This window comes from Mobula hypostoma, chromosome 1 (assembly GCF_963921235.1).
Source record: "Mobula hypostoma chromosome 1, sMobHyp1.1, whole genome shotgun sequence".
Taxonomy (NCBI): domain Eukaryota; kingdom Metazoa; phylum Chordata; class Chondrichthyes; order Myliobatiformes; family Myliobatidae; genus Mobula; species Mobula hypostoma.
This window is the reverse complement of record NC_086097.1, coordinates 216,494,689-216,500,864: the sequence shown is the minus strand read 5'-3', so window position 1 is coordinate 216,500,864 and position 6,176 is coordinate 216,494,689.

The window sequence follows — 6,176 nt, the reverse complement described above, 5'->3', positions numbered from 1 at the left end:
GCCAGAAGTGTTGTCAGTATTTTAAATTTCTTTTCTGGATTAATACCCAGGGATTGGATAGGCTAGGTTTCATTTCCATTGGAGACTGAGAGGACTTGGTGGGAAGTTGCAGCATTCTGAGAGGCTTAGTATGATGGACAGTGAGGAACTTTATCCCCAAAAGAGAGACATACAAAACCAGATGGTGTAGATCAAGGGTCCCCAACCTTTTCTGCACTGCGGACTGGTTTCATATTGACAATATTCTTGTGGACCGGCCGACCCAGGGGTGGGGGCGGGGGGTAGGGTTGCCAACGGACAAGAGTAGCAGTCAAATACGTTGTTTACCCCGAGAGACTACAATGACCATGAAGCCTTGCGCGGGCACCAGTACACATGCGTGTGTGTGCTGATTTTTTCTACAAATCGATTTTGGCAATTCTGTTTGGGGGAGGGGGGTGTTAATCAGGACCGGAATATAGGTGATAAGTGGCTAACACACTCAATTTCGTTTCTAAAAGGGTTTATCTAACAAATTTAATATTAAACACACAGCGCATATTTTCCTCGCATGAATATAGCAATAAGTCAATTATCAGGGGAGCTTGAAGTAAGTGTTGAACAAACTTCCAGTAGAAGTGGTAGAGGCAGGTTCGATATTATCTTTTAAAGAAAAATTGGATAGGTATATGGACAGGAAAGGAATGGAGGGTTATGGGCTGAGTGCAGTTCGGTGGGACTAGGTGAGAGTAGCGTTCGGCACGGACTAGAAGGGCAGAGATGGCTGGTTTCTGTGCTGTAATTGTTATATGGTTATATAAGTAAGTCAATAGCATCATAATATTTTAAGTAACATTTGGATATTAAACACACACCACATATTTTCCCTGTATGAACATATAAAATCATTGCAACACACCAATATTGCTGAATCAGTGGGAGCCCTGGGCTTGTTTCCCTGCAACAAGACGGTCCTATCAAGGGGTGATGGGAGACATCGATAATCGAAGGGGGCTCCTTATGTCCAGTCTATTCCGCAATTTAGTTTTCGTTGCATTCATTGCAGAGATATGTTGGAAATGGAAGCAACGTTTTCAGTGCTTTCGTGGCTATCTCAGGATATTTAGCCTTGACTTTGATCCAGAATGCCAGCAGAGATGTTATGTCAAGCATACTTTTCAGCCCGCCACCATTTGCAAGCTGGAGGAGTTGATCTTCCCGCGCTGACATGGATGACGCGCGGGTAATGACCTTGCATGCGTAATGGCTCAACAGTGGGCATGACGGAATGAGGAAAGGTGCGGCTGACTCCTATCGCCAAATCATATCGTTTCCTTGCGGCCCGGCAGTGCGTGCTTTGCAGCCCAGCACCGGTCCACAGCCTGGTGATTGGGGAGCGCTGGTGTAGATTTAAGATGGGGGGGGTGTTTAGAGGGGCTCTGAGTATTTTTTTCATCCAGAGGATATTTGTAGTCTGATACCCAATGCCTGAGAAGGTTATGAAAAATGGGTACTTTGTGACATTATTTATGAAGTAACAAGACGAGCATTTATTTGCCAAGGCAGAGGAGGCTGCAACTCTCATGCTAGTAAATTGATGTTATTATTGATGGGTACTAGATGGTCAGCGTGGGCATGGTGGACTGGTTATGGAATGTATGACTGAATTCCATTGATGCCAGATTAAAAATCATAATTACAAATCTGCAATGACTGTCTTCCCTTGTGTAGACAGTAAAAATGAAAGTGAATTGTTCACTGACAAATACTAGTCCCCTTTTTAGTGGCTTTTAGGAAATTAGACTGAACCAATTTAAACATGCATTAAATTAACTAGACAAGATTCAAACAAAATATATCTTTCACATTGAAACATATTTTACAGCTAGGTTGTGATCTCAAGTACACTTCATTCTTGAAAAAATGACACAAGCATAATTTACTTTGTTTTTAAGTGTGACTTCTAAACTGAATAATTCCAATATTCAGTTACACTGGAGGAATTTAAGGTGAGGGGTTATATGGGAGGTAGGGTTTAAGGGTCGGCACAACATTGTGGGCCGAAGGGCCTGTACTGTGCTGTACTGTTCTATGTTCTATGCACACAGTTATCTATGCAACATATTTTGATAGAATACAGAGCAGACCTGGAGTATTTGTCTTCTCTGTGGTTCAAAGAAGGAAATAAAAATGGAGGACATGGGTTGTTGTGTATAGGAATATTGAATATCTGCTCCATATGCATGCTCTCTAAATTACAATACTTCATGTCTGCTTTCCATATAACATTGTGTCAGTTCTATTCTGTGTGGGAGGAAGCCACTTCTAAATGGAAGTGCATTGATACTGTATATTATTGCTATTCTATTTAGTGAAGAACACAAAATGTTTTGTGGCTTTTTTCAAGGATAAGTACTGGGAATATTGTACAAATCCACAATTTGCAGGTGATAGCAACTTGGAGTACAGGTAAAAACCAGTAAGATTCAGAAGCTTTCAGAATTGACATTTGATTGCAAATTTCAATATACAAGTGTGGTGTGTCATATCTTATTGGGGATCTTAAGGAAGGCAACCTATCACAGCCTGTAATAAAGGTAGATTGACAACGGCAGCTGTAAGAACTCGTAAGCAAACTACTAAAAGTAATACAGCTGGTTATTGGGTCATGCTTTTAAAAATGCAGGCTTGGCACTAGGGCTCACTTCTGGACAAACAGAATTGAAAATAAGCAAGTTATATTTAATATTTTATTACAGTTTGCTCTACTTAGTGCACTTTTCTGTTTTATGAAGCCTTTTAGGACCGAGATTAGGAAAAACTTCTTCACACAGAGAGTGGTGAATCTGTGGAATTCTCTGCCACAGGAAACAGTTGAGGCCAGTTCATTGGCTATATTTAAGAGGGAGTTAGATATGGCCCTTGTGGCTACGGGGATCAGGGGGTATGGAGGGAAGGCTGGGGCGGGGTTCTGAGTTGGATGATCAGCCATGATCATAATAAATGGCAGTGCAGGCTCGAAGGGCCGAATGGCCTACTCCTGCACCTATTATCTATGTTTCTATGAGGAGCTACTGCTAAAAGTTCAACAGAGATTTGAATTATGGAATGTATGACTGAATTCCATTGATGCCAGATTAAAAATCATAATTACAAATCTGCAATGACTGTCTTCCCTTGTGTAGACAGTAAAAATGAAAGTGAATTGTTCACTGACAAATACTAGTCCCCTTTTTAGTGGCTTTTAGGAAATTAGACTGAACCAATTTAAACATGCATTAAATTAACTAGACAAGATTCAAACAAAATATATCTTTCACATTGAAACATATTTTACAGCTAGGTTGTGATCTCAAGTACACTTCATTCTTGAAAAAATGACACAAGCATAATTTACTTTGTTTTTAAGTGTGACTTCTAAACTGAATAATTCCAATATTCAGTTACACTGGAGGAATTTAAGGTGAGGGGTTATATGGGAGGTAGGGTTTAAGGGTCGGCACAACATTGTGGGCCGAAGGGCCTGTACTGTGCTGTACTGTTCTATGTTCTATGCACACAGTTATCTATGCAACATATTTTGATAGAATACAGAGCAGACCTGGAGTATTTGTCTTCTCTGTGGTTCAAAGAAGGAAATAAAAATGGAGGACATGGGTTGTTGTGTATAGGAATATTGAATATCTGCTCCATATGCATGCTCTCTAAATTACAATACTTCATGTCTGCTTTCCATATAACATTGTGTCAGTTCTATTCTGTGTGGGAGGAAGCCACTTCTAAATGGAAGTGCATTGATACTGTATATTATTGCTATTCTATTTAGTGAAGAACACAAAATGTTTTGTGGCTTTTTTCAAGGATAAGTACTGGGAATATTGTACAAATCCACAATTTGCAGGTGATAGCAACTTGGAGTACAGGTAAAAACCAGTAAGATTCAGAAGCTTTCAGAATTGACATTTGATTGCAAATTTCAATATACAAGTGTGGTGTGTCATATCTTATTGGGGATCTTAAGGAAGGCAACCTATCACAGCCTGTAATAAAGGTAGATTGACAACGGCAGCTGTAAGAACTCGTAAGCAAACTACTAAAAGTAATACAGCTGGTTATTGGGTCATGCTTTTAAAAATGCAGGCTTGGCACTAGGGCTCACTTCTGGACAAACAGAATTGAAAATAAGCAAGTTATATTTAATATTTTATTACAGTTTGCTCTACTTAGTGCACTTTTCTGTTTTATGAAGCCTTTTAGGACCGAGATTAGGAAAAACTTCTTCACACAGAGAGTGGTGAATCTGTGGAATTCTCTGCCACAGGAAACAGTTGAGGCCAGTTCATTGGCTATATTTAAGAGGGAGTTAGATATGGCCCTTGTGGCTACGGGGATCAGGGGGTATGGAGGGAAGGCTGGGGCGGGGTTCTGAGTTGGATGATCAGCCATGATCATAATAAATGGCAGTGCAGGCTCGAAGGGCCGAATGGCCTACTCCTGCACCTATTATCTATGTTTCTATGAGGAGCTACTGCTAAAAGTTCAACAGAGATTTGAATTATGGAATGTATGACTGAATTCCATTGATGCCAGATTAAAAATCATAATTACAAATCTGCAATGACTGTCTTCCCTTGTGTAGACAGTAAAAATGAAAGTGAATTGTTCACTGACAAATACTAGTCCCCTTTTTAGTGGCTTTTAGGAAATTAGACTGAACCAATTTAAACATGCATTAAATTAACTAGACAAGATTCAAACAAAATATATCTTTCACATTGAAACATATTTTACAGCTAGGTTGTGATCTCAAGTACACTTCATTCTTGAAAAAATGACACAAGCATAATTTACTTTGTTTTTAAGTGTGACTTCTAAACTGAATAATTCCAATATTCAGTTACACTGGAGGAATTTAAGGTGAGGGGTTATATGGGAGGTAGGGTTTAAGGGTCGGCACAACATTGTGGGCCGAAGGGCCTGTACTGTGCTGTACTGTTCTATGTTCTATGCACACAGTTATCTATGCAACATATTTTGATAGAATACAGAGCAGACCTGGAGTATTTGTCTTCTCTGTGGTTCAAAGAAGGAAATAAAAATGGAGGACATGGGTTGTTGTGTATAGGAATATTGAATATCTGCTCCATATGCATGCTCTCTAAATTACAATACTTCATGTCTGCTTTCCATATAACATTGTGTCAGTTCTATTCTGTGTGGGAGGAAGCCACTTCTAAATGGAAGTGCATTGATACTGTATATTATTGCTATTCTATTTAGTGAAGAACACAAAATGTTTTGTGGCTTTTTTCAAGGATAAGTACTGGGAATATTGTACAAATCCACAATTTGCAGGTGATAGCAACTTGGAGTACAGGTAAAAACCAGTAAGATTCAGAAGCTTTCAGAATTGACATTTGATTGCAAATTTCAATATACAAGTGTGGTGTGTCATATCTTATTGGGGATCTTAAGGAAGGCAACCTATCACAGCCTGTAATAAAGGTAGATTGACAACGGCAGCTGTAAGAACTCGTAAGCAAACTACTAAAAGTAATACAGCTGGTTATTGGGTCATGCTTTTAAAAATGCAGGCTTGGCACTAGGGCTCACTTCTGGACAAACAGAATTGAAAATAAGCAAGTTATATTTAATATTTTATTACAGTTTGCTCTACTTAGTGCACTTTTCTGTTTTATGAAGCCTTTTAGGACCGAGATTAGGAAAAACTTCTTCACACAGAGAGTGGTGAATCTGTGGAATTCTCTGCCACAGGAAACAGTTGAGGCCAGTTCATTGGCTATATTTAAGAGGGAGTTAGATATGGCCCTTGTGGCTACGGGGATCAGGGGGTATGGAGGGAAGGCTGGGGCGGGGTTCTGAGTTGGATGATCAGCCATGATCATAATAAATGGCAGTGCAGGCTCGAAGGGCCGAATGGCCTACTCCTGCACCTATTATCTATGTTTCTATGAGGAGCTACTGCTAAAAGTTCAACAGAGATTTGAATTAAACCAAACTTGATTAAGATGCTGAAATTGTGTATTTTCTAAACAATGAAATAATGTCAAAGTATTTTTAAGATTGAACTGCATGTACAATATATAATTGAATGGATCAAATTCTATCACTGATTTACCTCTTAACAACTATTTCTGGGGTTGTCCTTGAGGACTTGAAATTTTCACTTAAAGATG